The sequence below is a fragment of the Symphalangus syndactylus genome, chromosome 1 (assembly GCF_028878055.3).
Source record: "Symphalangus syndactylus isolate Jambi chromosome 1, NHGRI_mSymSyn1-v2.1_pri, whole genome shotgun sequence".
In the NCBI taxonomy this organism is placed as follows: domain Eukaryota; kingdom Metazoa; phylum Chordata; class Mammalia; order Primates; family Hylobatidae; genus Symphalangus; species Symphalangus syndactylus.
Window position 1 is genome coordinate 72,323,387 of NC_072423.2, and position 27,034 is coordinate 72,350,420.

Below are 27,034 nucleotides of genomic sequence, written 5' to 3' on the forward strand. Positions count from 1 at the left end.
AGAATGTCTTCACACAGAGCCCTTTCACCTGGCCTCGCCCACTGAATGAGAAAAACACGCTGCACCTGCTCTCAAAAGCTGGGATCAGGGTAATCCCCGACAACCTCTTTTCACACCCCTTTACCAGTAGCTGTAGCAGCTTGTGCATGTTCCTCAGAAGGCCCCAGAAGCCATCTGACCTAAAGACAGAGCACTCAGATAAAGCACTGTGAGGCCAAGGCTGCTGTCAGAATGCCACCCATTTCCAGATTTCCCATGACCACTAGGAAGGCACATAGTAAACAGCACTAATGGTCACAAAGGATGGTGATTTGCCTCTTAAGAGACGCCATGAGCTTTACTCACAAGATACGGATTCGGCATTACCTCTTTTAGCCCTCACTTCAGCCCTGGGAAGGAGATAGTAGAATCATTCCCATTTTATAAAGTAATGGAAGTTCTATAAGTTACAGTCACAAAGCTCGTGAAACAGAAATTCAAAACCAAGTCCTGAGAGGAACATGCTTGGAAGGAAGATGTGGCTGAACACAATTCAGCTCTGAGTTGCTGAGGGATACCAAGCCAGCATGATTTCCCTGGAGCTCACAAGAAAGCCACAAGAAAGAGAGTAAATACACAAATGCATAAAGACCTCAGGCCTCCCCTCAGCACAGGCAATGGGGGCGCCATCTTCCCTTCACCCTCTCTCCAGTCACCGGCATCCACCATGACCTGCTCTATGCTGCTTCTCCATGACTCACAGTGAGGCGGCCGTCGGTGCTTACTTTTAACGGATGTCAACTGCATAAAAATACTTGAGGTGTGAGCAAGGGAGAGAAAACACCAGAAGATCTTTGTTGAGGCTGCAGCCCACATGCTCCCATTCCAGTCACTTCCCTAAAGAAGTAAAAGTGAACTAACTTGACTACCCATTGGATTATATACTTTGCTAGGGACATTGGGTGGTAAACAGTAGTCACAGCAGGTAGACTGCTGCTGACTGTGTGTTTACTGTCTGCCAAGGTCCCTGCTAAGCACTTTCCATGAATTAACTCGTGGAACTTCAAAACAACCCTGAGGTATATAGGTATTATTATCTTCATTTTGCAGACGAGAAAATGGAGCCACAGAAAGTTTAAGAGACTTCCAAAAAGTCACAGAAAAGTAGTATACCAAGTGGTCCCTGACTTTAGGAGCCTACAACACAATTATGGCAACAAGATTAATTCACTTTAAGCAACTGGCAAACAGTGCTGTCTAATTATTAATATTAATAAAAGTCAATGTCTGGAGGCTGGGTGTGGTGGCTCACACCTGTAATCCCAGCACTTTGGGAGGCCGCGGTGGGCAGATCACTTGAGGTGAGGAGTTTGAGACCAGCCTGGGCAACATAGTGAAACCCTGTCTCTACTGAAAATTCAAAAATTAGTCGGGTGTGGTGGCGTGTGCCTGTAGTCCCAGCTACTCAGGAAAATGAGGTGGGAGAATCAATTGAACTCGAAAGGTGGAGGCTGCAGTGAGCCGAGATCTTGCCACTGCACTCCAGCCTGGGTGACACAGACAGACTCTGTCTCAAAAAAAAAAAAAAAAAAAAAGTCAATGCCTATTATGCACAAGCGCTACACTAGTCCAAGGAAGAGAAGGTGAGCAAGGGCTGCAGTCAACAGATGCTTCCTGGAGAAGCAGGGCTACAGCTTCGCGCAGTGTTTCCCCCACATACGGTTTGAGAGCAGTGGTTCTCAAAATTACACAAATTAAAAGACAGAAATCAGCCATCTGTATAAAAATCATAATTCATCAATATGCTGTAAATAAGAAACTAACAGAAAATATGAAAGTAGGTTGAAAGCGAGGGAATGTGTCCTCCAGGGGACTGGCAGGGAGGGATGCCGCTGGCATGTGGTGGGCAGAGGCCAGCGATGCTGTTAAACATCCTGCAAAGCACAAGACAGCCCCTCACCACAAAGAACTCTCTGGTCCAAAATTGTCAATGGTGCTAAGGCTGAGAGCCTTATACAGAGGAAGGAGAATATTTAGAAGGGGTCACTCTATACACGAGAAATAACAGAGGCCATGGCTCAGAAACAGAAAAGAGCTCAGATACACTGGAGCCAATTTCTTATGAGGAATAAGAGAAAATCATGTTGCCCAGGAAGGCTTCCTGGAGGGCTGTGAAAGCCAAGCAGGATTCCAGCTGGATTTGGTTGGAAAGGGGGATATGCAACAGACCTGGGATGACATTCACGGGACAAGAACCGAGAGTCAGGGAGTCCCAGAACCCAGCTGGAAGATTTGCTAGAATAGCCCAGGTGCAAAGTAACCAGCAGTTTCTGGTTGGAGAGCAGAAATGGTAGTAAAATGCCTTATAAAGAAAGCACCAGTGGGACACAGTGGCTCACGCCTATAATCCCAACACTTTGGAAAGCCGAGGCAGGTGGATCACTTGAGGTCAAGAGTTTGAGACCAGCCTGGCCAACATGGTGAAACCCCGTCTCTACTGAAAATACAAAAATTAGCTGGCCATGGTGGCACGTGCCTGTAGCCTCAGCTACTTGGGAGGCTGAGGCATGAGAATTGCTTGAACCTGGGAGGCAGAGGTTGCAGTGAGCAGAGATCATGCCACTGCACTCCAGCCTGTGTGACAGAGTGAGACTCGGTCTCAAAAAAAAAAAAAAAGAAAGAAAGAAAGCACTGACCTGGCTTACTATTGGACACAAGGGTGAAGGGAAGGCATAGGTGAGGTTTTTATTCTGTCTTCCTCTCTTGCTTGTGCACCCAGGACAGTGCCTAGCAGAGAGCAGGCATAAATCCTGCTGCATAAATCACAAACATAGCAGATTGGCATGTTACAGGAAGTTAGGCTCTAATGTCCTCATGCAAAGGGAAAAATTACATACAATCAAATCAGTCTTGGAAAATGATAAATGCCTCTAAAGGAGCAATAAAGTCAGCTTTGGTTCCAGCAGGGGAGACACTGGAGATTCTTCAATGGGAACCCGGATGGAATCACCAGCTGCCCATCTGGGCGGCTGTGGGAAACCACGCCTCCTGTTCAGCACAGCACAGTCCCTTGGGGGCCTACAGAACCCAGCACACATGAGGGTGCAGCAGGTCCCCTCCCACCCGGGGCAGTGGCAGAATCACACCCACTACTGGTGGCCAAAAGAGATGAATTCACCTAAGTTAAATGTGTGTATGACTCAAAGGTTCGGTGGTGGTGAAGAGTCCTCCCTATTGGGAGACTGAGCTGGGAGGTAGATGCAGCTGCTCTGACAAACCCGCAGGCCACACTGTCCCCAGTTGACAGGGACAGGGCTGAAGCACTGCCCCCACCAAGCAAGCCAACTCAGAAAAATTTTTAAAAATTAAAAATGTGTAAGAAAAGACATTTGGGTTTCCATGACTGGAGGCCAGCGCTTTTCAAGTACATTTCACCAATCAGTGCTTATCTTTCCTCACTTATCAAATGCAGATCCAGCACTTTCTGTGCACAGAGCATTGTGGGGAATGCACAGGAGCAAGCCTTGGACGCTTTTGAAGGAGGGTTCTGTCCAGTTGATTTATTAACTTAGACCCAGGGTCGGCACAGTTTTTTTTTTTTTTTCTTTTTTTTTTTTTGTTAAGTCCAGACTGTAAATATTTAGGCTTTGAGGGTCATAGTCCCTGCGGTAATTACTTAAACTCTGCCATCAGAGCACGAGGGGAGCCACACATTATGAAAACAAATGGGCATGGCTGTGTGCCAGTAAAAATACTGACAAAACAGGCAGCGGGCCAGATGTGGCCACTAGGCTACGGCTTGCCACCCCCTGGCTTACACCTGTACTGTAAGCTGATGAACCAGAATACAAACCATCAGAGAACTCGGCAGAACACACAGAGCGGAGTTCTGGAAATGCCTGTGAAAAGCAGGTTTTGATGAGCGTGGAAGACAGCACCAGGGCTGGTTACTCTGTAAGCGAGACCCTGCCTGCGGCGAGAGCCTCTCGGAGGAAGCCAAGTGCCCGGGGCAGCCCCAGCCTGATGTTGGGAAAGAGCGACACACCCAGGAAATTCAAGCATAAAGCACTGCACGATCCTGAGGAAAGCCAAACCTGCCTGGCAAATCATCCTCCAAAATTTCACCAAAACCCTTACTACCACAGAGCGTATCTTCCAAAAAATGGCCTTACTCACATTTCCCGCCCTAAATGTTACTGAATTGTTAAGGCAAGGCACTGGTGCTTGGTAATAACAAATAATGCTTAGAGAACTTTCCTAATTTAGCTACAAATGCATATGTCACTGAACTGTGGTTAAGAAAATAGACGCCAACCTATAGTAAAACAGAAAGCCTAATAATTTGATCTTGTTCTTGGTTTCAGAACACTGTAAGAAATCATTATTTTAATTCCGGGCTCAGTTTCTCAAGAAGCTTATCAATATCACCATAAAGACATACATGAATTCCATGAGGCTCTCCACAATCGCCTCTCTTCTATGTCTACCTTGACGCGATGAACACAGGCCTGAAGCCACAAAGAGGATACAGGTCACAACTCAGAACTTTTGGGAGAGACATTGCTCCTGGGCCCTTGGGCCCCTACACATCTTGTCAGGGGTGCCAAGACTGCAGGCCCTGAGCACCCTTCCACCCAGGCCATTTCCTAAGGTTGTTTATGCAGCTGGTAACTTTGAGAGACGAGTTAACTTCTTTCCTCCTTTCTCCACCTCCCTCTCTCAGCCCCTGGGAAAGACTAGGCTTATTTACTGCTGGCTAAAAAAGTGGTGGCTGCCCCTGACTGGGTGTGCAACTCTGCTATGATGCAAACACACTGCATGCCCAGCATCCACCTGATCCATAGCAAGCTGCCCTATGGGGATGTGTGGGGCGAGGGAAAGTGACATAAACATGCCAATGCTGGTGTGCTTGCTGTACCAAGAATTAGACACCCCTTTGCCTCTGACCCAGGAGTCTTGTGTCCTCTGCCAGCACCCATGAAAAATAACAGGCTTATTTGTAACAGTGTCTTATCAGTTTGAAAGCAAGGTAAAATCAAATCCCAGAACCAACTATAATTCTCTTCAGTATTACATAAAAATTTGCAACTCTTTATTTCATTTTCCTTTTTTCAATATCCATTCTTCAGCAAGGATTCTTAAACTATGAGTGGTGAAAGCTCCTGGTTTTGCACAAAGCAATCCCAGTTCACACCTGCCGACCTACGGTTTCCAATCCAGTAAGTGCCCCCTTTCACTCTCCAAAGTGTCCTCACCTGTACATTAAATTATATGATCACCCTACTTATAATCCAATGGAAAGATATGTAATTACTGAAAATATGTAAATTGCTTCAATGTTTTGTTTGTGATCATCTTTTTAAAAAAAGAAAAAAAAGGAACAACAGTCTGACTCCAATTCTTTCACTTAAAACATGTTTTCCTGCAGGAACTTAACCCACCATAATTATATTTTGCAAATAATGGGAAGAAAGTTTAAATTCAGTATCCGCTTGAAGCAAGACAACAATCAATGGTCGTTAAGTGCTTTATTGTTGCAAAGCACATTTAAATATACACTATGTTTTCCTTTTTGAAAACTGTCATCCAAAACAGAATGATGCAAAAAAATCACATACATCTGATCTTTCATTAAATGTTATGTTAATATTTAAACATGGTTCTCTCCCCCACAATATTCTGGGGAAAAAAATTTCTCTAAGAAATATAATGAGGCCGCACCATGAAGATGTGACTCTGCAGATTCTGGGAAGCTATCCAGTTTGCACATCCTTGTCTCTGCAACCTCATCCATGCTGGGAACTGGAGAGCTTGTCTCTTGCACAGTAAAGAAACAACCTGAAAGAAAGTAGTCCTTTATCAAACCTTCCCAAAGGGCAGTCAAAAGGCTGGGGTTTCAGCTACGCTATGCATGCTCTCCGACAAGTTTAACAGGAGTAAAGTCCCTTCCATTCCTTCTTGCATAAAAATGCAGGCCAACACTCCACTAGACATCCTTGACATTGACTCCTCTCTAGCTGATCTGCTATAGGGGCAGCAGCCATGCCCAGCTCTTCACCAAACCCCTATTCCTATCTGCCCTGCACACACCCCTACACACAGTGAGATCTTAGAGCTTTGACAAAGTGCAAAGAGAAGTCACTTTACCCAAATGTACCCTGCCAACAAGGAAGCCAACCCAGTGTTGGCAAAGCAAGCTCTCAATTAAACAGATTACGCACCATACAAAATACATCTTTGAGTGAATCACAGTAGGAAAATCCCAGAGAAAGTACAACGGAATTATAGTTCAGGCCTTGATTTACAAACTCCATCAGATCTGCCCAAATGTCAAGTGAATTGATAAAAAAAAAAAACCCCACTTTACCACTTCCATAAACTAAAATGTTAAAATATAATAATAATAAACTTGAATGTGACAGATTACTCAAAGGAAAAACTGTGTTATTTTGTTTTGTTTTGTTTCCTAAGATACTGGCAAAGCTAAATTATTGGGGTTTTTTTAAGGATGGTCTTAGAAATTCATAGTAGAAACAAAATTTACGGGTTTAAGAGAGGACTTTTCTTCATTGTTGTAATTTTTCATCTTCCATGTGTATCAGTGGTCTCTGAAGAATTCAAGTAAAATAAAAGCCCTCCCTGGTTACCCACATTTCCCCTGTGAACACACAAACAGCAGATGCATATGCCCGCCCTTCACACTCCTGCTACATCTTCCTGAAAATCCAGCTCTGGAGTAGCAGTGGCTGGGTTCAAATCCAGCTCTGCCACTGAACAGCTGTGACTTGGGCAAGTCACTTATCCCCTGTTCTCCGGTTCTTTTTTGTGTAAAATGCCAATAACAACAGCACCAGCCACACAGAGCTGTCACGAGGATTACATGGGTTAACACCAGCAAAGGGCTTAGGACCAAGCCTGGCACACTAGTGTTTGCTAAAACCTTTTATCAAGAGAGCTACAAAATAAACTCCATGGCAATGTCTTGCCTTTTAGACGCAAGGCAACGTTGAGGTCTACTTCATCGTCAAAGTCCACATTTCTTTTATGGGATTGTGCCTAACAGGCAGTGAGTGTCAACAAATATTCGTGGGACAGATGGATACAAAAAGCTGTACAAATAAAGAAGCAAATTACCTCTTGCATGATTACAGTCAAAATTCCAAAGGGCTTCATTAAATTCAAACCACCAGGATGGTAAACTGGAGCCTGCGTGCTGTTCTCACCACGAAGTGGTACTTCCTCCCTTTCCACAGTGAGTCCTGGTCCCAATGAAAACACTATAGAACCAGTCACGCCCCGCCTCTCCTCATCGTAAGAAGGCTGCCCACTGAGACCATCCCACACTCGCCACCACCATTTCCCTCAACATTGCCACTTCTATTACTGGCAGTTATTGCCAGTACTAAAACATGAGACTAAAATTTTCATGGCAAACCGTGAAATCTATGGAAAAATATTCAGAAGCAAAGCTTTCAATTAATTCAGTATTTAAATGAAATTCATTTCAGACACAATTCAATAAAGCCTTCATATTCTGAAGAAATTCCCAATAATATGAAAAAATATATAGGTTTCCAAAAAGCTTCTGCTTCGGTGCATTGGGAAACTCAGGCTGCTCCTGCAGTGTAACGCAGTCTGATCTGCAGAGTTAATTCAGATGTCCACACAGGAACTGCAAACCCTGACTCACAGGTGCCTTCCACTGGCGGCCACCTAGATCACTGCATCTGCCCCAGTTGATACAGGAACTCCAGTCTTTGTACATTCCAAACCTACTGTCCTTATGTGGACCTAAAATGCCTCTATGGCTTGGCTCTCTCTCCTCCATTTATGGCCCCTCCGTGGCTCTCCCGCCCTAAGGATAAAGTCCAGGCTGCCACGGCTTCTGAGGCACCTCCTGACCTGGCTCCCCACCTGACCAGCCGACTTCTCTTCCCAGCCAGACTGTGCTACAACCTGACCTTGTGCACTCTCTTCTCACCTCCTACCTGGAGCCACATTCCCACCACCTCGCTGCCCCTTGGACCTCTGTGGAAATGTCATTTCCTTGGATGCCTCCTGCAACCACCACCCCAATCACAGGCTAGGTGAGGGACACTTCCACAGCCAGTGCTTCCCTTAGCATGACACTCAGCACTTTTCATCCTAGTTCCTTTACTTGAGCCCTCCGAGAGGGCTCTTTGTCACTGTATCTCCAGCACCTGGAATAACGTCTGGGGCACAGGAGGTCATCAATAATACCAATTTAGTAAATGAGATGACAATGGCTTAATTGCAACAGTCAGGATGAGAAATAGAGAAGAACCCAAAAAGAATGGGGTGGAATCCAGTAGGACCTGGTGACAGAACAGACGTGGGCAATAATAAAGAAAGAAGGGCCTGGCCTGGATGTCAAATCTCCACTTGGGCAGCAATGTGAGCAGAGCCACTCAACAAGAAATAGGCAAAAGCACAAACTCGGGCGAGGGCACTAGTTTAGGTTTAGACACGCTAGACATGAGGTGTCCCAAAACATGTGGCTACAATGTTGTGGCTAAGAACTCATCCCTGCCCTGCTCAAGATGCCAGTAGCTTCCCAGCACATTAAGAAAACTCCAAACTCGTCACCGAGTCCTACAAGACCACATATGGACTGGGTCTAGCCCCTCAAGCTCTCCGACCCCACTTTCTCAGTCTGCTTTCTCCCTGCTCACCTCACTGGCAACAGTGGCCCTCCCACTGTCCCCAGAGGTGCCCAGCAAAATGCTCCTCAGCACCTGTGCACTCACTGCAGCCCACCTGCAGCACAGCACCCACATCTTCGCAGGGCTTCCTGCTTCTCTTAATGTAGGTCCCACTTCAAACATCACCTCCTCGTGTCAGTTGTGAAAATTATCCACAGTAGCACCCCCTGAGTCGCTGTCACATCAGTCTGTTTTAGTTTAATCACTAAACACGATGAAATTACACTGTCTGTTCATTTGTTTTGCATATTTGTTGTCTGTCTATCCTATCTACAGGGTACACAAAGTAAGGCCCCAGCTGGGCACAGTGGCTCATGCCTATAATCCCAGCACTTTGGGAGGTTGAAGTGGGAGGATTGCTTGGGACCAGGAGTTTCAGACCAGCCTGGGTTGGGGAAACCCCATCTGTACAACAACAACAAAATTTAGCTGAGTGTGGTGGTGTGTACCTGTAGTCCCAGCTACTCGGGAGGCTGAGATGGGAAGATCCCTTGGGCATAGGAGGTTGAGGCTGCAGTGAGCCTTGATGGCATCACTGCACTCCAGCCTGGGTGACAGAGTGAGACCTTGTCTCAAAAAACAAACAAACAAAAAACATAATCAAGGTCCTCAACTATTTTCTTTGCTAGCATAGTCCAAGCACTTAGAACAGTGTATGGCCCTTGCTAATAGCTCATCACATCTCTTGAATGAATATCTGAATGGAAGAATGAAGGTAGCAAGATGGGATTTGTCCTCTCCTGCCCTCCCACTGAAATCGTTGTGAAAATACAAAAGATGATACGAAGTGCCAACTATCTAAGGACAGTAGTAATGCTGACTATCACAAATTCCAGAAAGTTCTATCAACCAAAAGCAAATAAAGCTTTGGAGGAGGGCACGGAGCACAAACAGGAAAAGGGAAAAGAGAGGAAGTGGATTTTTCTGATCCTCACCTGGCCTCCTGTCTCAAGGGTCACAAACCTGGCTGACCACCAGGAGCACTGTGTTGTATTTTGTTTATTTGTTTGGTTACAAATTCATCCATTCACATACTGAGTAACTGACAAACTCATCTGGTTCAAAAGTCAAGACCATATAAATAGGTACAGGTGAAGAAATCTTACCTCCTCTCCTGGCCCTGTCCACTTTTCTCCATACGAGTTTCCTGAGTTGTTTTTTTTAATTATTATTTTTATTATACTTTAAGTTCTAGGGTACATGTGCAGAAAGTGATGTTTTTATTACATAGGTATACATAGGTATACATAGGTGCACATGTGCCATGGTGGTTTGCTGCACCCATCAACCCGTCACATATATTAGGTATTTCTCCTAATGCTATCCTTCCCCTAGCCTCCCACCCCCCAACAGGCCCAGGTGTGTGATGTTCCCCTCCCTGTGTCCATGTGTTCTCATTGTTCAACTCCCACTTATGAATGAAAACATGTGGTGTTAGTTTGCTGAGAATGATGGTTTCCAGATTCATCCACGTCTCTGCAAAGGATATGAACTCATCCTTTTTTATGGCTGCATAGTATTCCATGATGTATATGTGCCATATTTTCTTTATCCAATCTATCATTGATGGACATTTGGGTTGGTTCCAAGTCTTTGCTATTGTGAATAGCACCACAATAAACATACGTGTGCATGCGTCTTTATAGTAGAATGATTTATGATCTTTTGAGTATATACCCAGTAATGAGATCGCTGGGTTAAATGGTATTTCTAGTTCTAGATCCTTGAGGAATTGCCACTGTCTTCCACAATGGTTGCACTAATTTACAATCCCACCAACAATGTAAAAGCATTCATATTTCTCCACATCCTCTCCAGTATCTGTTGTTTCCTGATCTTTTAATGTTCGCCATTCTAATTCGTGTTCAAAGATGGTATCTCATTGTGGTTTTGATTTGCATTTCTCTGATGACCAGTGATGATGAGCATTTTTTCATACGTTTGTTGGCTGCATAAATGTCTTCTTTTGAGAAGTGTCTGTTCATATCCTTTGCCCACTTTTGGATGGGGTTGTTTGTTTTTTCTTGTAAATTTGTTGGAGTTCTTTGTAGATTCTGGATATTAGCCCTTTGTCAGATGGATACATTGCAAAACTTTTCTCCCATTCTGTAGGTTGCCTGTTCACTCTGATGATAGTTTCTTTTGCTGTGCAGAAGCTCTCTAGTCTAATCCCATTTGTCAATTTTGGCTTTTGTTGCCATTGCTTTTGGTGTTTTAGACATGAAGTCTTTGCCCATGCCTATGTCCTGAATGGTATTGCCTAGGTTTTTGTCTAGTATTTTTATGGTCCCAGGTCTTATGTTTAAGTTTTTAATCCATCTTGAATTAATTTTTGTATAAGGTATAAGGAAGGGGTCCAGTTTCAGTTTTCTGCATATGGCTAGCCAGTTTTCCCAACACCATTTATTAAATAGGGAATCCTTTCCCCATTGCTTGTTTGTGTCAGGTTTGTCAAAGATCAGATGGTTGTAGATGTGTGGTGTTATTTCTGAGACCTCTGTTCTGTTCTGTTGTTCTATATATCTGTTTTGGTACCAGTACCATGCTGTTTTGGTCACTGTAGCCTTGTAGTATAGTTTGAAGTGAGGTAGTGTGATGCCTCCAGCTTTGTTCTTTTTGCTTAGGATTGTCTTGGCTATGCAGGCCCTTTTTTGGTTCCATATGAAGTTTAAAGTAGATTTTTCCAATTCCGTGAAGAAAGTCAATGGTAGCTTGATGGGGATAGCATTGAATCTATAAATTACTTTGGGCAGTATGGCCATTTTCACGGTATTGATTCTTCCTATCCATGAGCATAGAATGCTTTTCCATTTACTTGTGTCCTCTCTTATTTCCTTGAGCAGTGGTTTGTAGTTCTCCTTGAAGAGGTCCTTCACATCCCTTGTAAGTTGTATTCCTAGGTATTTTCTTATCTTACTAGCAGTTGTGAATAAGAGTTCACTCATGATTTGGCTCTCTGTTTGTCTGTTATTGACGTATAGGAATGCTTGTGATTTTTGCACATTGATTTTTCATCCTGAGACTTTGCTGAAGTTGCTTATCAGCTTAAGGAGATTTTGGGCTGAGACCATGGGGTTTTCTAAATACACAATCATGTCATCTGCAAACAGGGACAATTTGACTTCCTCTTTTCCTATTGGAATAGCCTTTATTTCTTTCTCTTTCCTCATTGCCCTGGCCAGAACTTCCAATACTATGTTGAATAGGAGTGGTGAGATAGGGCATCCTTATCTTGTGCCAGTTTTCAAAGGGAATGTTCCAGTTTTTGCCCATTCAGTATGATATTGGCTGTGGGTTTGTCATAAATAGCTCTTATTATTTTGAGATATGTTCCATCGATAACTAGTTTATTGAGAGTTTTTAGCATGAAGGCAAGTTGAATTTTGTCAAAGGCCTTTTCTGCATCTATTGAAATAATCATGTGGTTTTTGTCATTGGTTCTGTGTATGTGATGGATTACATTTATTGATTTGCATATGTTGAACCAGCCTTGCATCCCAGGTATGAAGCTGACTTGATCGTGGTGAATAAGCTTTTTGATGTGCTGCTGGATTCGGTTTGCAGTATTTTATTGAGGATTTTCGCATCAATGTGCATCAGGGATATTGGCCTGAAAATTTCTTTTTCTGTTGTGTCTCTGCCAGGTTTTGGTATCAGAATGATGCTGGCCTCATAAAATGAGTCAGGGAAAATTCTCTCTTTTTCTATTGATTGGAATCATTTCAGAAGGAATGGTACCAGCTCCTCCTTGTACCTCCGGTAGAATTCAGCTGTGAATCCGTCTGGTCCTGGACTTTTTTTGGTTGGTAGGCTATTAATTACTGCCTAAATTTCAGAATTTGTTATTGGTCTCTTTAGGGATTCGACTTCTTCCTGGTTTAGTCTTGGGAGGGTGTATATGTCCAGGAATTTATCCTTCTCTTCTAGATTTTCTAGTTTATTTGCATAGAGGTGTTCATAATATTCTCTGATGGTAGTTTGTATTTCTGTGGGATCAGTGGTGATATTCCCTATATCATTTTTATTGTGTCTATTTGATTCTTCTCACTTGTCTTCTTTATTAGTCTGGCTAGCAGTCTATCTATTTTGTTGATCTTTTCAAAAAACCACCTCCTGGATTCATTGATTTTTTGAAGGATTTTTCATGTCTCTATCTCCTTCAGTTCTGCTCTAATTTTAATTATTTCTTATCTTCTGCTATCTTTTGAATTTGTTTGCTCTTGCTTCTCTAGTTCTTTTAATTTTGATGTTAGGGTGTCAATTTTAGATCTTTTCTGCTTTCCCTTGTGGGCATTTAGTGCTATAAATTTCCCTCTACACACTGCTTTAAATGTGTCCCAGAGATTCTGGTACGTCGTGTCGTTGTTCTCATTGGTTTCAAAGAACATCTTTATTTCTGCCTTCATTTCATTATTTACCCAGTAGTCATTTAGGAGCAGGTTGTTCAGTTTCCATGTAGTTGTGCGGTTTTAAGTGAGTTTCTTAATCCTGAGTTCTATTTTGATTGCACTGTGGTCTGAGAGACAGTTTATTATGATTCCCATTCTTTTGCATTTGCTAAGGAGTGTTTTACTTCCAATTACATAGTCAATTTTAGAATAAGTGCGATGAGGTGCTGAGAATAATGGATATTCTGTTGATTTGGGGTGGAGAGTTCTGTAGATGTCTATTAGGTCCACTTGGTCCTGAGTTCAAGTCCCGAATACCCTTGTTAATCTTCTGTCTTGTTGATCTGTCTAATATTGACAGTGGGGTGTTAAAGTCTCCCACTATTATTGTGTGGGAGTCTAAGTCTCTTCGTAGATCTCTAAGAACTTGCTTTATGCATCTGGGTGCTACTGTATTGGGTGCATATATATTTAGGATACTTAGCTCTTCTTGTTGCATTGATCCCTTTACCATTATGTAACGGCCTTCTTTGTCTTTTTTGATCTTTGTTGGTTTAAAGTCTGTTTTATCAGAGATTAGGATTGCAACTCCTGCTTTTTTATTTTTTATTTTTTTCTTTCCATTTGCTTGGTAAATATTACTCCATCCCTTTATTTGGAGCCTATGTGTGTCTTTGCACATGAGATGGGTCTCCTGAATACAGCACACTGATGGGTCTTGACTCTATCCAATTTGCCAGCCTGTGTCTTTTAATTGGGGCATTTAGCCCATTTACATTTAAGGTTAATATTCTTATGTGTGAATTTGATTCTTTCACTATGATGCTAGCTGGTTATTTTGCCCATTAGTTGAAGCAGTTTCTTCACAGTGTCAATGGTCTATACAATTTGGTATGTTTTTGCAGTGGTTGGTACCGGTTGTTCCTTTCCATGTTTAGTGCTTCCTTTAGGAGCTCTTGCAAGGCAGGCCTGGTGGTAACAAAATCTCTCAGCATTTGTTGTCTGTAAAGGATTTTATTTCTCCTGCACTTATGAAGCTTAGTTTGGCTAGATATGAAATTTTGGGTTCAAAATTCTTCTCTTTAAGAATGTTGAATATTGGCCTCCACGCTCTTCTGGCTTGTAGGGTTTCTGCAGAGGGATCTGCTGTTAGTCTGATGGGGTTCCCTTTGTGGGTAACCCGACCTTTCTCTCTGGCTGCCCTTAACATTTTTTCCTTCATTTCAACCTTGGTGAATCTGACAATTTCGTGTCTTGGAGTTGCTCTTATTGAGGAGTATCTTTATGGTCTTCTCTGTATGTCCTGAATTTGAATGTTGGCCTGTCTTGCTGGGTTGGGGAAGTTCTCCTGGATAATATCCTGAAGAGTGTTTTCCAGCTTGATTCCATTCTCTCCATCACGTTCAGGTACACCAGTCAAACATAGATTTGGTCTTTTCACATAGTCCCACATTTCTTGGAGGCTTTGTTCATTCCTTTTTATTCTTTTCTCTCTGATTTTGTCTTCTCATTTTATTTCATTAAGTTGATCTTCAATCTCTGATATCCTTTCTTCTACTTGATCAATTTGGCTATTGATACTTGTGTATGCTTCACGAAGTTCTCGTGCTGTGCTTTTCAGCTCCATCAGGTCATTTGTGTCCTTCTCTAAACTGGTTATTCTAGTTAGCAATTTGTCTAACCTTTTTTCAAGGTTCTTAGCTTCCTTGCATTGGGTTAGAGCATGCTCCTTTAGCTCAGGGGATTTTGTTATTACCCACCTTCTGAAGCCTACTTCTGTCAATTCATCAAACTCATTCTCCATCCAGTGTTGTTCCCTTGCTAGCGAGGAGTTGTGATCCTTTGGGGAAGAGATGTTCTAGTTTTTGGAATTTTCAGAGTTTTTGTGCTGGTTTCTCCCCATCTTTGTGGATTTATCTACCTTTGGTCTTTGATGTTGGTGACCTTCAGATGGGGTCTCTGACTGGACGTGCCATTCCTTTCTGTTTGTTTGTTATTTTTTCTTCTAACAGTCAGGCCCCTCTGCTGCAGGTCTGCTGCAGTTTGCTGGAGGTCCACTCCAGACCCTGTTTGCCTGGGTATCACCAGCAAAGGCTGCAGAACAGCAAAGACTGATGCCTGTTCTTTCCTCTGGAAGCTTCATTCCAAAGGGGCACCTGCCAGATGTCAGCCAGAGCTCTCCTGTGTGAGGTATCTGTCGGCCCCTACTGGGAGATGTCTCCCAGTCAGGATACACAGGGGTCAGGGACCCACTTGAGGAGGCAGTCTGACCCTTAGCAGAGCTCGAATGCTGTGCTGGGAGGTCCACTGCTCTCTTCAGAGCTGCCAGGCAGAGACGTTTAAGTCTGCTGAAACTGCACCCACAGCTGCCCCTTCCCTCAGGTGCTCTGTCCCAGAGAGATGGGGATTTTATCTATCAGTCCCTGACTGGGACTTTGTGTTTTTTTTTCAGAGATGCCCTGCCCAGAGAGGAGAAATCTCTGGCAGTCTGGCCACAGCAGCCTTGCAGAGTTTCGGTAGGCTCTGCCCAGTTCGAACATCCTAGCAGCTTTGTTTACACTGTGAGGGTAAAACTGCCTACTCAAGCCTCAGCAATGGTGGACACCCGTCCCCCAACCAAGCTCAAGCATCTCAGGTCGACCTCAGACTGCTGTGCTGACAGCAAGAATTTCAATGCAGTGGATCTTAGTTTGTTGGGCTCCATGGGGGTGGGACCTGCTGAGCCAGACTCCTTGGCTCCCTGGCTTCACTCCCCTTTCCAGGCGAGTGAATGGTTCTGTCTTGCTGGCATTCCAGGTGCCACTGGGATACAAAAAAAAAATCCTGCAGCTAGTTTTGTGTCTGCCCAAACAGCCACCCAGTTTTGTGCTTGAAACTCAGGGCCCTGGTGGGGTAGGCACCAGAGGGAATCTCCTGGTCTGCAGGTTGTGAAGACCATGGGAAAAGTGCAGTATCTGGGCTGGAATGCACAGTTCCTCAGGTTCAGTCCCTCATGGCTTCCCTTGGGTAGAGGAGAAAATTCCCCAACCCCTTGCCCTTCCTGGGTGAGGCGATGCCCTGCCCTGTTTTGGCTTGCCCTCTGTGGGCTGCACCCACTGTCCAACCAGTCCCAATGAGATGAACCAGGTACCTCAGTTGGAAATGCAGAAATCACCCACCTTCTGCATCAGTCTCACTGGGAGCTGCACACCAGAGCTGTTCCTATTCAGCCATCTTGCCAGCAATCCCTATTAAATTGTGTTTCCTGAGTTTTTTGCTTTGGTAAGTTTCTTGTACAACCTGCATGAGTGTTATTTCATACACTGGCTCCTCTAATTGTGGGATAAAAAACGTGTGAGTAAGACTTTAGGATCAGTTACAATTTTTAAAGATATTACCAAATTGCCTTCATCAAGGGTGTGCCTTTTTCATCCTTGGAAAATATTTAACATAAAAATTCCTAGACCCCACTCCAAACCTACCAAATCAGAATCTCTAAGGGTGGAAGCCCAATAACTGACTTTTTAAAAACAGCTTCCTTTGTAATGGTGATGTTCAACTATGTCTGGGAACAGCTGTCCTGCCTCAGAGAGGAACACTCTTCACTCATCAGAGGGAGGAAGCCACTGCTGCCCTACTGTGCAGGACCTGCTTACCTGAGTAGGCAGAGGCCTTACCCCACGACCTCATCAAAATTCTCTTCTTGTATATATAATCACGCCTAAGAGGATTATGCACACATACACACTCATATATATATATATACATATATATACACACACGCACAAAAACCATACATACAAATGTTCATGTATACAGACACATCCATATACATATACCTGTAGTCACATGGAATTGGAGTCTTTCTGAAAAGAAATGCACAAAGTGGTACTAATGGCTGTCTTCAGGGAGAGTAACTGGGTAGCGAGAGTATGGGGCTGAAGGCAGACACTTTTCCCTGTTGAATTGTATACCCTGTGCATGTATTACTTTTTGAAAAACAAATAAACTTATAAAAACTCTCTCTTCTTTCACTGAATCTGGGACACTATTTCTAACAATGCCGCATGATTTTAAAATATGTCTGCAAATGTTTTAACAATTCCTTGCATAAAAAGTGGATTCTAATTCCCCACCCTGGTCTGAATACAGGCCAGACTCACTTGCTTCTTCTCCTGAAAAGAATGTGGCAGAAGTGACTTCCAAGCCTAGTTAATAAAAGGATGACTTCTGCCTGGCTTGCTGTCCGTCATGGATGGTCTCCTCTGGGGGAAGCCAGCTACCATGTTATGAGGACATTCAACAGTATGTGCAGTCTGTGGAGAGGCTCACCTGGGACAAGAAGACCAAGAGGTGTGCCATGTTCAAAAGAGAAGGGACAACTCGTAGAGACATACCTAGAGACAGGGAGCAGGTAGAGTTCTGCCAGCCTTGGAAAGGAGTGACAGGTCTTCCTTTGAGGAAGAATAGAGAAGGAAGAAAAAAAGAGAAGTAGATGACACAGAAATTTGGATATGGAAGGGAGAGAAGTTGGTAAGTTCAAAGCAAAATATCTCACTATTTCTATGGCATTAGAGTGGGATAAAAAGCTTAAAGGGGCAGGCCACAGTGGTTCACGCCTGCAATCCCAGCACTCCTAGAGGGCAGGGTGGGAGAATTGCTGGAGTTCAGGAGTTCAAGACCAGCCTGGGCAACACAGTGAGACCCCATCTCAAAAAATATATAGTATTTGGCTGAGCATAGTGGCATGTGCCTGTAGTCCCAGCTACTCTAGAGGCTGAGGCAGGAGGATCACTAGAGCACAGGAGTTCGAGGCTGCAGTGAGCTGTGACTGCACCACTGTAATGCAGCCTGGGTGACAGAGCGAGACCCTGTCTCAAAAATAAATAAATAATATATTAAAATTAAACAAGCTTAACAGAAGAGGTAAAGATTCCCAACAGTCACTAAAACAGAGGAAACAGAGATGACTCATTTAACCATTCAGAAGCAACATGTCCAATGAGGTTCTAGAATTCATCCCTTTAAGGCTACCACCATCTCCATTCAAAGCAACACTTGTTTAACCACTCTTCAAGCTCGCCAAGAAAATATTTCACAACTTTGAAATTAATCATTCAAAGATATTCCACATATTAAGCCTTAATTATTAGTTATATAAATTAATTCTTTATCCTCTTGAAGGCAAGAATGATTGCCCAACATTACTTTCAGAATGCCCTTTCCCTATTCCTAAACCTCTCTCCAAAAGGCCGAATGAGGAATAAACTCAATTCCTATATGGTCCATCAGCTAGTCCTTCACTTTCTCTTATTATCTTTAGGGAAACACCAAAATCTCCCTCAGTCAATCAAAATTTGAACCTGTCTCTAAACTTGAGTCAATGCCATAGATAAAGGTATAAATATCACACATAATTCATTTCAACAACCATTTCACAAGGATGTGACACTCAAAAGCACCTGAACAAGCACTGAGGGAAGATAAGAATTTCCTAAAGAAAGGTGTTTTCCATCCAGTAGGAGAGATAAGCCACGTATATAAATAACCACAATCAAGGCAGAATGTACTAAATAGAATGGCAGATAGCACACTGGGCACACAGGGGAGAAAGCCTGCACTACAACTAGGGGATTGGAGGTTTCACTGCATTTGAGTTGAGCTTGAAGAATGAGAAAGATTCCAACAAGTAGAGAAAGAAAAAAATATTTGAGAAAATGTAAACACTGAGCTAAACGCACGACAGGGAGAAGAGCGTAGGCCTTGGTGCAGATGGCCTGCCATTGATGTCTGGGGAAGGGATGACTGACTGCAAACAGTTCTGTCTGACAAGGGTCACATACCAAGGGCCAGGAGCAACATAGGAAGATTCTTTTCATACACTCACCAACAATTTTGCTGAGCACTTACTACATGTGACGCACTGTGCTGGGCACTGCAGATAAAGCAGTAAACAAATCAAAGTCCCAGTCTTCACAGAGTTCACATTCTAACTGGAGACAACCTAAAGAAACACACAGATAATCCATATGCCAGGTGGTGATGAGTGCTAATGTCAGGGAGGCCTCTACCACAGGAGGATCTGAACACGAATCAATGAGGGAGTTGAAACTGACCTTTGTGAAGGGTGTTCCCAGTAAGGAGAAGTGTAGAAGTCCTAAGATGGCTGCTTATGAAGCTGGTCAAGGAACAACAGAAGCCAAGGAGACAGAGCAGGGTGCACAAAGTGGGAGAAGGCAAGAGATGAGATCAGAAAGGCAGGAAACGGCCAGACTGCAGGCAACCCTGCAGATCCTGGAACAGACTTTCATTTTATTATGAATGACATGAGAATGAGACTAAAGGGTTATGAAGAGAAGAAAGCACTTAAGGAACCCTATGGAAGGCAAGGGTGGAAACAGGGAGGCCACTGAAGAGTCTGTAGCAGTGATCCAGGTGAGAGAGGATGGTGACTTGGGAGTGGGTGGCAGCATTAGAGCGCAGGAGAATGAGCCAGAATCCAGATACATTTCGAAGGTACAGCAGGCAGGACTGGCGACAGACAGGATTACAGAGAAAAAGAAATGACTCCCAGGTTTTTGGCAAAACACATACACACAAGAGAAAATTAGCCTGGAAATACAGGCTGGGCCTGATCAAAAATCATCCTCCAAATTGAGGTCTGGGAACCTCCAGGGGAAGCTGAAACAGGACACCTTCACCTAAGGCTGTCGTCTCTGTGCTACCACCATTCCCCGGTCTACAAAATGAAGTAAATGGTTAGATTTGTGTTACTCAAACTAGAATACCCATATGAGCATTCAAGCCACACTACAATCTTACCAGTCTTCCCAGAAAGTTAATTGTATTAACAGACTCGGGGTAATTTATATTTACTAGTTCTATTTATTAAAACAAAAATCTAGTATGAGTGAGAGGGAAAACACTGCCTAAATATCTACACAAAAGTGCATTTATGGGAGCAGAAGTACATTCATATTTGACTGGCATTTGGCACTCTTTAATGGAAGAGTTTGAGATGTTCTGATTTAAATACATCTCTGGGCCCTTCAGCTATAATGTACTGTGTTTTAAGTGTATTTTACTAGTTTTCAACCCTGAGAGTCATCTAGTGGGAAAAATACCAAAGATGTGGTTTTGGAAAATAAAATTTAATTGTTAGCATCTTTTATAATGTGTAAGAGCAGCCAAGAGTAGGTGGAAGGTGGCAGTGGGGAAGGCACAAGACAAGAAGGGCTGCAAAGCCCCTAATCGTGATGAGTAGGGAGCCAAAGAAGCTGTCAAAAGTTTGTGGGGAAAGACATAGACAATTATTCTGAAAAAGAGAGGAGCGGAAGTAGTACAAATAAAGATAGCTTTCACCTTTCCCATGCAAACATCAACAAAGAGTGTATAAAAGTTGATTAAGAAGTCATAGAGGTATAGACATACTATCTAGAGTGTGGAGGAGTAAATGAAATAGCCAGTAATTAGGTAAAAAAGATGCTCAAATTCACCAGGCCCAAGGATATGCACATTAAAATAAAATATGATACCCTTTTATACCCATTAGATTGTCCAAAAATTAAAAAGAGCTATGATGTGAGGGAAAGGGTACTTTCTTAGGTGTGATTTTAGAAAATAAACTGAAAGGATTTATCAACATAAAAAAATGCAAGTACCAACAATCCACTCCTGGGAATCTATGCCATAAAAATAAAAGCACTAGGATGCAGGACAAATGTATTAAGGATGGTTATTCTGGTATTATTTGAGAAGAAAAATATGAAAAAATGCACTGCTCAGCAATATGGGAATGGCAAAAAAAACATGTCCCTGGACATGCCAGCATTATTTGCAGACAAATTTTGAGAGTAAAAAAGTTGATACCTAACAATATAGAAATTTCAGAATAAATTATAGTACATCATCGCACCATTAAATATTAGTAGCCTTTATAAACAGTGAACTGAATTTGTCCCAGCTGAGTTCAGAAAACTACCAGGTGAGAAAAGTGAGTTCCAGTGGAGCCAGGGGATGCTGGTATGGATAAAGAGGAAGGAAAGGATGAGAGAGGGAAAAGGCTAAAATGGAGAAGAAATTGAAAATGCACAGAAAGGCAAGCATTCAATTATCTGGCTAAGCAATATTGTATATATGGGTTTATTTGTGTAATTAACAAAACATTCGTGAATATTTGTTTTGTACTCTTTTTTGAGAACCAGACTATCAGCTCAGAGGTGGAACTGAGGGGCCAGGCCCAGGCAGATGGACACCCGGTGTTTTGAGACACGCTGGGTCCTTCCAAACAGGTTACTAAGGCCCCAACACATGCAACAGAGCAGTGAAGTCCAGGTGTCAGTGGTACTTAACAGGGAAGGGCATGGGAAAAGAGAAGGAGGAGCAGAGGCAACCAGAAAAGGTGCTTAAAACAGAAAAGAGGTGGTCTCTAGGGAATGGGTAAACTAGGGACAAGGAAAGGCAGGCAGGAAACTATTGTTTGTGATCATAAGCCTTTCTGGGCTCTGATTTGTCACAAGGTACAGGTATCACTTTTAAAATAATAAATTTTAAAAAATTTAAAAAATAATAAACTCAACAGAAACCTTAAAGCCATAAGGGATTGGGATCCTACCTTTACCCTCGTTAAACAGAGCAACTGTCAGCCAAGAATTCTGTATCCAGCAAAATTAACTTTCACAAATGAAGGAGAAATAAATTCATTTCAGACAAACAAATGCTGAGGGAATTTGTCACTACCAGAATAGTCCTACAAGAAATGCTAAAGGGAATTCCAAATCTTGAAACAAAAGCTCAATCTACAGCAGAATAGAACCTCTTGAAAGCATAAAACTCACAAAAACCTGTAAAACAACAACACAACAAAGAAAACAAAGTAGCTAGGTAATAATTAACATGATGACTGGAACAATACATCACATCTCAATATTAACAAGGAACGTAAATTGCCTAAATGATCCACTTAAAAGATACAGATTGGCAGAATGTGTAAAAAAAAAAAATCACGAACCAAATATCTGCTGTCTTTAAGAGACCCATCTAACATGTAAGAATTCATCTAAACTCAAGATAAAGAGATGGAAACAAATATTCCACACAAATGGAAACCAAAAGTGAGCAGGAGTAGCTATTCTTACATTAGACAAAACAAACTTTAAAGCAATAGCAGTTAAAAAAGACAAAGAGGGACATTATATAATGATAAAAGGACTAGTCCAACAGGAAACTATCACCCTAGATATATATGCACCTAACACTGGAGCTCCAAATTTATAAAACAATTACTACTACACCTAAGAAATGAGGCAGACAGTGAAACAATAATAGTAGGAGACTTCAACACTCCACTGACAGGACTAGACAGATCATCAAGACAGAATGTCAACAAAGAAACAATGGACTTAAACTACACACTAGAACAAATGGACTTAACTGGTATCTACAGAACATTTTACCCAAGAACTGCAGAATATATATTCTTCTCAACAGCACATGGAGCATTCTCCAAGACAGACCATATGATAGGCCAAAAAACAAGTCTCAATATATTTTTAAAAACTGAAATCATATCAAGTATCTTCTCAGACCACAGTGGAATAAAACTAGAAATCAACTCGAAAAGGAGCCCTCAAGTCTATATATATATATATACACACACACACACACACACACACACACACACGTATATTACATGGAGTTAAACAATCTGCTCCTGAATGATTTCTGGGTTAACAATAAAATCAAGATGGAAATTTAAAAATTCTTTGAAATGAATAATAGTGACACAAGTTATCAAAACCTCTGGGATACAGTGAAAGCAATGCTAAGGGTAAAGTTTACAATGCTAAATGCCGATCAAAAAGTCTGAAAGTTCACAAATTAACAACTTATTGTCACACTTCAAGGAACTAGAGAATAAGAGCAAACTAAACTCAAAGCTAGCAGAAGAAAAGAAATAACAAGGATCAGAGCAGAATGAAGTGAAATTGAAAAACAAAGACACAAAAGATCAATGAAACAAAAAGCTGGTTCTTTGAAAAGATAAACAAAATTAATATACCATTATTAGCTATATTAACCAAGAAAAAAAGATACAACATTCAAATAAGCTCAATTAGAAATGAAAGTGGAGACATTACAACCAACACCACAGAAATACAAAAAATCCTTCGAGACTGCTATGCACACCTCTATGCACACAAACTAGAAAATCCAGAGGAAATGAATAAATTCTTGAAACATACGACCCTCCTAGATTAAATCAGGAAGAAACAGAAACCATGAACAGACCAATAACAAGCAGTGAGACTGAATCAGTAATTTAAAAATCACCAGCACCAACAACAAAACCTAGGGCCAAATGTATTCACAGCTGAATTCTACCAGACATTCAAAGAACAACTGGTCCCAATCCTACTGAAACTATTCCAAAAGATTGAGAAAAAGGGAATCCTCCCTAATTCATTTTATGAAACCAGTACCACCCTGATACCACAACCAGGAAAGGACATAACAAAACAAAACAAAAAAAAAAGCCTACAGACCAATATCCCTGATGAACATAGATGCAAAAATCCTCAACAAAATACTAGCTAACTGAATCCAACAGCACATCAAAAAGATAATACACCATGATCAAGTGGGTTTCATCCCAGGGATGCAAGAATGTTTTAACATACATAAGTCAATAAATGTGACACATCACACAAACAGAATTAAAAACAAAAACCATATGATCATCTCAATAGATACAGAAAAAGCATTTTATAAAATCCAGCATCCATTTCTGATAAAAACCCTCAACAAACTAGGCATAGAAGAGATTTACTTAAAAATAATAAAAGCCATATATGGCAAACCCACAGGCAATATCACACTGAATAGAGAAAAGTTGAAAGCATTCTCCATGAGACCAGAACAAGACAAGGATGACCACTTTCACCATTTCTATTCAACATAGTGATAGTAACACTAGCCATAGCAATCAGACAAGAGAAAGAAATAAAGGGGATCCAGACTGGAAAAGAGGGACTCAGACTAACACTGTTCACCTATGATATGATCATATGCCTAGAAAACCCTAAAGATTCCTCCAAAGACTCCTAGATTTGATAAGCAAATTTGGTAAAGTCTCAGGTTACAAAATTAATGTACACAGATTAATAGCACCACTAAACACCAACAACGACCAAGCCAAGACTCAAATCAAGAATGCAATCCCTTTACAACATCTGCAAAACAACAACAACAACAACAACTACTACTACTACTACTACTACTACTACTACTACTACTACTACTACTAGGACTATACTTAACCAAGCAGGTGAAAGATCTCTACAAGGATAACTGCAAAACACTGCTGAAATAAATAACAGATGACACAACAAATGGAAACACATCCCATGCTCGTGGATTGGAAGAATTGATATTGTGAAAATAATCATACTGCCCAAAGTATAAATTCAGTGCAATTCATATGAGAATACCAATATCATTTTTAATAGAATTCAAACAGACAATCCTAAAATTCATATGGCACATGGAACCAAAAAGGAGCCCAAATAGCCAAAACAACTCTAAGCATAAAGAATAAATCTGGAGGCATCACATTACCAGACTTCAAATTATACTATAAGGCTACAGTTACCAAAACAGCATGGTACTAGTATAAAAGTAGGCACACAAACCAATGGAACATAATAGAGAGCCCAGAAATAAAGCCAAATACCTACAACAAAAGCATACAGCAACATAAATTGGAGAAAGGACACCCTATTAATAAATGGTGCTGGAGCCAGGCGCACTGGCTTACATCTGCAATCCCAGCACTTTAGGAGGCCAAGGTGGGTGGATCACTTGAGATCAGGAGTTCAAGACCAGCCTGGCCAACATGGCAAAGCTCCATCTCTACTAAAAATACAAAAATTAGCTGGGCATGGTGGCACATGCCTATAATCCCAGCTACTCGGGAGGCTGAGGCAGCAGAATCATTTGAACCTGGGAGGCAGAGGTTGCAGTGAGCCAAGATCGTGCCACTGCACTCCAGCCTGGGCGACAGAACGAGAGATTCTGTCTCAATAAATAAATAAATAGTGCTGGGAAAACTGAATAGCCAAATGTAGAAGAATGAAACTGGATCCCTAATTCTCACCCTACACAAAAATCAACTCAAGATGTATCAAAGACTTAAGACCTGAAACCAAAAAATTCTAGAAGATAACCTTGGAAAAACTCTTCCAGACATCAGCCTAGGCAAAGAATTTATTACTAAGACTTCAGAAGCAAATGCAACAAGAACAAAACTAAATAAATGGAACCTAATTAAACTAGGTGAAGTAACTCAGGAATGGGAAACCAAATTCCATATCTTCTCATTTATAAGTGTGAGCTAAGCTATAAGGACACAAAGACATATAGAGTGGTATCACAAACTTTGGAGACTCAGAAGAGGGGAGAGTGGGAAGGAAATGAGAGACAAAAAAAACTACATATCAGATAAATGTATACTATTTGGCTTACGGGTGCACTAAACCTCAGAATTCACCACTATACAATTCAACCATGTAACCAAACACCACTTGTAACCCAAAAGTGATTGAAATAAAAAAAAAATTCAACCATAAAAATAATAAACCCCCTATAGAGCCTACCAGACATCATATTTAATTTATGCAAATTCAACGGGCCAAATATAATCACACATTATATGAACCACATACATTTGCTTTTTTAGATATGCAACTAATTTCTCTGTGCACTATCTCACGTTAGCTTTCTGTGATGCTGCTAGGACAGAAACTTAGCCCCAAACCGGAATTCAGCGGAAGGAAAGGATAAGCCCGGTTCACCTGACTCCTGCTAAGTCCAGGCTCCTGGATTGCGTTCTATGCAACCTAATTCTCACAGGGAGGACGAGTGGCCACACAGGGAGAAGATCAGGAATAAGCTTGAAATGAAAACCCGCAGTTCTCCGACAACTAATGCTAATGCTAGAAGCTAAAATTATTGAGTACCAACCGCATGCAGACCTGTTCTAAGCACTCTCCGCAGGCTAACTCACATTGTTCTCCACCCAAGACTATCTCCATCTCAGGCGGCAATACTCTCAGGACAGTCGCTTAAGCCAAACACCTTGGAGCCATGGGGGACTCCTCTCTCTTCCACAGCCAATCAATCAGGGAATCCCAGTGGCTCTCCTTTCAAAATAAATCTAGAATACCGTCACTTCTCACCACAGACACTGCTACCGCCCTGGTTGGAGCTACATCATCTCCCACCCGGATTGTGATCATGACCTTCCTACCAGGTGTGTCCCTTGACCTCCATGGCCAGTGATAATCATAAAGCCTAGGTCCATCCCTGTCAACCCTCTGCCTGACTCCTGCCAGGGCACCCCGTCACAATGAATATGGAACCCTCACGTGACTACCCAGCACTCCATCACCTCTACTCCCTCACCACCTTCTGCTCTCCCCTTGCTCACAAGGGTCTCCTTACTGTCCCTCAACCAAGCCCACACCCTCTGGCCTCAGGTCCATTCTAGCTGCTCCTTGTGTCTGGAACTGTGTCCCCAGACACCATCCACATTACTCCCCTCTCCTTCTCACTACCCTTTCAACACAACAATCTGCCCCCAGCCCAGTGCTGCCACTACCTTTACCGTATGTTACTTTTGCTTTTCCATAACATTTATCACCTTTTAAAATGATAAATATGGCTGAGTGTGGTGGCTCACGGCTGTAATCCCAGCACTTTGGGAGACCGAGGTGGGCAGATCACCTGAGGTCAGGAGATTGACACCAGCCTAGCCAATATGATGAAACCCGGTCTCTATTAAAAATGCAAAAATTAGCCGAGTGTGGTGGTACACACCTGTAATCCCAGCTACATAGGAGGCTGAGGCAGGAGAATCGCTTGAACCCAGGAGGTGGAGGTTGCAGTGAGCCAAGATTGTGCCACTGC

General features: G+C 42.3%; 1 protein-coding gene across 6 annotated transcripts in view; it reads right to left on the bottom strand.

Annotated features, from left to right (window-relative positions):
* Positions 1–27,034, bottom strand: part of L3MBTL4 (L3MBTL histone methyl-lysine binding protein 4) — a 474,605-nt gene that overhangs the window by 426,702 nt on the left and 20,869 nt on the right. Inside the window, exon 1 of one of the 6 annotated variants that reach the window (XM_063620411.1) lies at positions 17,233–17,255. The exons of the other annotated variants lie outside the window; for them this stretch is intronic. The gene's annotated coding sequence lies outside the window, so the exon portion shown is untranslated. Of the gene's footprint in view, positions 1–17,232; positions 17,256–27,034 lie in introns of those variants that run through there. 6 annotated transcript variants of the gene reach the window in all.